Here is a 5541-nt window from a genome sequence, read left to right as displayed (position 1 = left end):
GAAAATTCTTTCCTACTTTATTTGTTGTTAAATGCGCCTCTCACAGTTATTTTACCTCTGGGAGCATTTCTGACTTCTTTGACCAACAGACCACTAGTAATATATATTACATGTATTCTCCCATGTTTACGCCAGCAAATGTTATAATCTTCAAAGCTTGCAGATGCTTTTTAAGTTTCCCTTTTAGAAATGATTTGTTATTGAAGAAAAAATATCCCTTGATTCTCTAGAGGACCCTAATTTACCCTGAACATAAACGCATGAATTAATAAACTCAACAGCAAGACCTATATGTTTAAAAATGAATTAAAATAAACCTACTCATTGCTTCTTTTATTTTTACAAATAATTAATGGCAAAATTATGCCTGTATTAAATATAGCCATTAGTGCACCTGTTTTTTTAAGCAATGCATTACTGATTAAAAGAAGATTAAGTGCTAGCATTTATTGAGTACTTACTACCATCCAGTCTCTTAAATTATTTGATTTAATACTCATGGTTAAGGTGTGTATTTTAATTTCTATTTTAAAGGAGAGGAAAGGGAGGCTCTTAGAAGCTAAGTTGCCCAAGTTTGAAAAACAAGGTTGACTCCGAAATAAGAAAAATTTTCTGTATATCTTGTTACTTCTGGTCTCTATCATTTAAATATGTCAACAAACAAACAATAAAATAAAAAGAGGTAGAACTGTGAGGTTTGGTCTGATCTAAGCAGTGGATTCCAAACTTGGTTGATTAATGAACTTAGAATTAAAAAAAAAATCCTTTTGGTTGATTATGTAGGTATCAAATTGTTTTTTTGGGGAATGCTAAATATGTTTTTGAAACTAATATTTTTCTTGGTCTAGGCAACATAGAATGTTAGAATTAAAAACACTAAAATCATTTGAAAGCAGTATGCTGAAATTAAAGAATTATTCAAATAAGAAATCAATCTGAGCTTAATACTTTCTCCATAAAATTAGGAAATTAATATTTGGATTTCCAATGTAACCTAATATGTGCCCAGTCTGTTAAGATTTATATAAAACTTCAAACTTGGCCTTGGAAGAAATATTCCTTAAAATTGTTTCCACATACTTGTACTGGCTATGGCTATGCCTCTATTGAATTGTTTGCTCAAATCTTCCCTTGATTTGCATCCTATTGTCTTTGCTTCTTCCATAGTTTTAAAATTCAGTATTAAAATACTGAATTAAAATTCAGTATTCCTTTAAAATAATTTTGCCTTGCTTGTTGCCACTAAAGTTTGATAAGCATCCCTGGGATCTCGCCTTGATGGCAACTCAGCTTTTAGCAGTCGACCTCAAACAACTAAGGGTAAACATATGACCAGTCTGACCTGACTTCTTTTTTTTTTTTTCCCCTTTTCTTTTCCACTGTGCAAACCACTTCAGTGCCTGTGGCCTACGGACAGAGGCCAGGCAATGGTTCGGGGCCAGTTTGCTCTGACATGGGACACTATGAGAGGCCCAGGGGAACGGGCTTGCCATAAATCCAAACCCATGCATTGACATAGCTTCTTTAACCTCGTATCTCATTACGGTTCCCTAGGGGTGCCATTCTCATTAAGGATTTTACTTGTGATGGAAGGACCAAATGGATCAAATCAGATCCTGTAAAAGAACCTTGGAAAAATAACAAGTGAAATATGATGCTAAATGGTTAGCATTGTATGAATAGCATTTTGGTTGAATTCTTAGTAAAAATTAATATCTCCAGAGTGTATGAAACTATATAGGATAAATTACCTGGTTTCTTCTACAAATAAATTGCTTGGAAGAAGGAGGATGAAAGCGGAATTTAAGAATTAAAAGATATTTTAAAAGACATGGAAAACCTCAGGCAAAACTAATGAGAGGTATTAGATATAAAATAGATATTATTAATGTTGTTTTACCCTTAAATATTGGATGTATATGGAGCCTTATTTATATACAATTGATGTTCCTTTTAAAACTTTTCACGATTGAAAATGCTGGAAGGAGTCTATCCACATCAGGTTTGGGCTAATAAAATAATATGAGAGGGTAAGTGGAAAAAACGGCTAATGTTAATAATATTCAAGAATACTGTGATTTAGGTAGAATAATTAGACTATATTATCCAATAACCTCCATTTTCAAAAAGCTTTTAATGATTAACTCTCTTGATTGTCTGCCTGGAAAGAAAACATTCACACAATTAACTTTATCAATTTGCAGTCCAGGATTCACATCTGCAGTATCTGTTAATTTGAATAGACAAACATATTTGGTCAATTAAATCAGATGTTTTCTAGGTAAGAGTCTTAGAATCATATAATGCAGGCATTGAAGGACCCTTGGAGATCATAACAATTTTCTTAACTCAATTCATTTTTTTATCATTTATAATACACAATCTCTCAGACTGGTGTGTAGTATAAATACACTCATGGATGAGGTTAATTCATTACCAAAGCAGATCAGACCCTATGCCATCTCTGCACTGTGGCATAGTCTGAGAAATTTGCGTGATGTGGTGCTGATTTGGCAGGGTGATTTGCCTGCCAGCGTGAGGTTTGACCTCACTTAGAAAGCAATGATTTTATTTCACATGTTCATTGGTAAACAGACATAATACCTTGATAAAAGCCTTTTAACTTCATAATATGACTTCTACTTTGGGAAATCGCAGGATGCTGCAGATTAATGTGTGCAATTGGAAATACATGACATAATGAAATCAGGTGAGACGATGGTATCAGATGAGCTAAATATTGGTCAAATCTCCCTTTGCTCTGTATTGAATAGGAAAAAAAAACCCATAAGCCTTCCTTCAAAAAAATTTCACTTTTTTTCACTATATCTTTGGAAGTGTTCTAAAGATACACAAGTACTAAATACTGTATTAGATATTTTCCAGTCACTCGAATTTCCCATTAATAGATACAAGGAGATCCAGGTGTCCAAAATCAAAATGAAGTAAAAAAAACAAAAAGCAAAAACAACAACAAAAAATTCAATATTAGGCCAGAGATAAGGTCTGTTCACCAGTAGCAGTGCTTAGGCAGCAAGACAGTAAATCAGTTTACCCACTGAAAAGGATAATAAAAAGGTGTTTAAAAAGAAACGTCAGGAGAAAAAAAAGCATTTTTTACATAAGAATATAGAAAAGAAGAAGCTAAAATGGTATGATATGCAAATCTTGGTTTTACCCTTTTCTTTTGATGCCATCACTTTCCTAAAATTATTTCAAAGTTTAATTGCAATATATTTCACCTTATGTTAATCAGTTGCTTCAAATACAAACCTAAGAGTGGAGTTAAGCTGAAAATCAACATGAGGGCTGTTCTTGGGTTGATCTGTAGTGGGTGTGTGTGCACGTGTATGTATGTGTATATCTGGGTAAATATATTTTTAATGGTGATATTTTATCTACTTAAACTCATCATTTGATAAAAAAAGATTAATGCAAGAATAGAAGATGATAAAAATTGAATTTTATAATTTACAAGAATATACATACTCATATTTCTTTTTGAAGCAAACAATTGAACCATTGGCTTTAGCTAAAGTAGTTTGAAAAACTTTAAGAGAGTAAATTGATATTTAATTATTTTAAAATAAGGAATTTCGATTTAAAAAGTGAGATACACAGATAGCTTCCAGTGGCTGGTCAAATTAAAGTTTGGATTTTTCATTAGTTCCTTGCTATTTTTCAATTATTTTCAGTAACGTGTGGTGTATGAAGACTCAGCAAGATACAATGCGAGCTTTGGGAATTAGTTTTTTTTGTTTTGTTTTTTTTTGTTTTTGTTTTTTTTTGCGGTACGCGAGCCTCTCACTGTTGTGGCCTCTCCCGTTGGGGAGCACAGGGTCTGGACGCGCAGGCCCAGCAGTCATGGCTCACGGGCCCAGCCACTCCGCGGCATGTGGGATCTTCCCGGACCCGGGCACGAACCCGTGTCCCCTGCATCAGCAGGCGGACTCTCAACCATTGCGCCACCAGGGAAGACCGGGAATTAGCTTTTTAAGGCACCATGTACTTGGAGAATCATGAGAGTCCAAGTGGATGTAGGAGGCCTTGAGATTTCAACTGCTCATGTGTATCTCCTGACCTAGGAGAAAACTCCCACATATGAAAGCCAACATAGTCTTCCCTCAATAACACATTCTATGTCTAAGGAGTGGATTGTGATATTTTGGAAAACTGTACTTTCACTAGCAGTCTTGTGTCTGTTGGCTTGAAATGTTTGCTTCAGAGTTCGGTAAGCAGAAGTGTTACTCTAAAAGATTGTAAAACTTCACTCACAGACTCCTTATTAGAACTCATAATAACCACCTAAAGACTTCAGTTAATCATATTGACAGGAGGAGCAAATGGGAACTAGACTTATGTTGAGACTTTCACGGCTCTCTTTATAGATAAAGAGAAATTACTCGCATTTTAGGGCTCATCAAATTCCACAAATGGAGTTATTTGCCCTTCAGCTCCTCAGCTGAACGTGAAAATAGTTTTCCTCATATCACTAGAAGATAACTCCATTCACATTACTTTATACTAGAATAATGTCTTCTGTAAGTTAAATTTTATTTTTTTCTGCCATTCGAGGAAATACCACTGCTGTATACCATAATTTTATTGGTTTTCTAAAGGTTTGTATGTGTGTGTTTGACATCTTTAGCCTTAAAATATCTACAGATAATCACACTTTAGAGAGAACATCAGTTATATTTGTAATCTGAGGACCTATATCTTGTTCAAATGTCTCCCAATAAGTTGTATAATTGTAAACCATGATCACATAATTTAAATATTGTCTGCATTAGATTGGAGAGGTTGTGATAATTATTTCAGACAAAATGATTAAAAGTATTAGTGTTCTCCAAAGAAGCAGAAACAATAAGATGTATGTATGTATGTGTATATACAGATATATATGAGAGAGTATGAGAGTGGTAGAGAGAGAGATTAGGAGAAATTGGTTCACACATTTATGGAGGCTGAGAAGTCTCACAGTTAATTGTCTGTAAGCTAGAGACCCAGGAAAGCAGATGGTATAATTTAGTAGAAGCCCAGGGGCAGGAGAAGACAAGATGAGATGTCTCAGCTCAAAAAAAGGGGGGCAAAGTCCTCCTTCTTTTGTTCTACTATGCTCCTCAGTGGACTGGATATGTTCATCCACATTGAGGAGGACATCTACTTTACTGAGTCCATTGATTCAAATGCTAATCTCATTCAAATGCTAATCTCTCTCACAGCCACACCCAGAAATAATGTTTAATCTGGTACACTGTGGCCAGTCAAGTTGATACATAGGATTAATAATTACAAGTCCACCCCTTGTCAACTTGACACCGATATGCATCTCCTTAAACCATACTAAACCTCCAAATAAAGACAATAACAAGGTCATAATGCTGCCTGACTTAAATGCTCTGATATAACATTGATATATATATACAATAGATGTGTGATATATATGTATACACACACACACATACAGTTACAATAAAATGAAGAGAAAATCCTCATGGCAATTACAGTCCTCACTTCTGTAACTGAATTCTCTTGTAA

At 34.5% G+C, this 5541-nt stretch overlaps 1 non-coding gene across 1 annotated transcript; it reads right to left on the bottom strand.

Moving 5' to 3' along the window:
• Positions 1-1377: 1377 nt before the first annotated feature.
• LOC115843934 (small nucleolar RNA SNORA42/SNORA80 family) lies at positions 1378-1509 on the bottom strand. Its single transcript, XR_004035928.1, has one exon. It is a non-coding gene; the product is annotated as a small nucleolar RNA SNORA42/SNORA80 family (small nucleolar RNA).
• Between the last annotated feature and the right edge of the window lie 4032 nt (positions 1510-5541).

The sequence above is a fragment of the Globicephala melas genome, chromosome 7, assembly GCF_963455315.2.
Source record: "Globicephala melas chromosome 7, mGloMel1.2, whole genome shotgun sequence".
Taxonomy (NCBI): domain Eukaryota; kingdom Metazoa; phylum Chordata; class Mammalia; order Artiodactyla; family Delphinidae; genus Globicephala; species Globicephala melas.
Note: the sequence above shows the minus strand (reverse complement) of the source record. Positions and strands in the feature narration are given on the sequence as shown.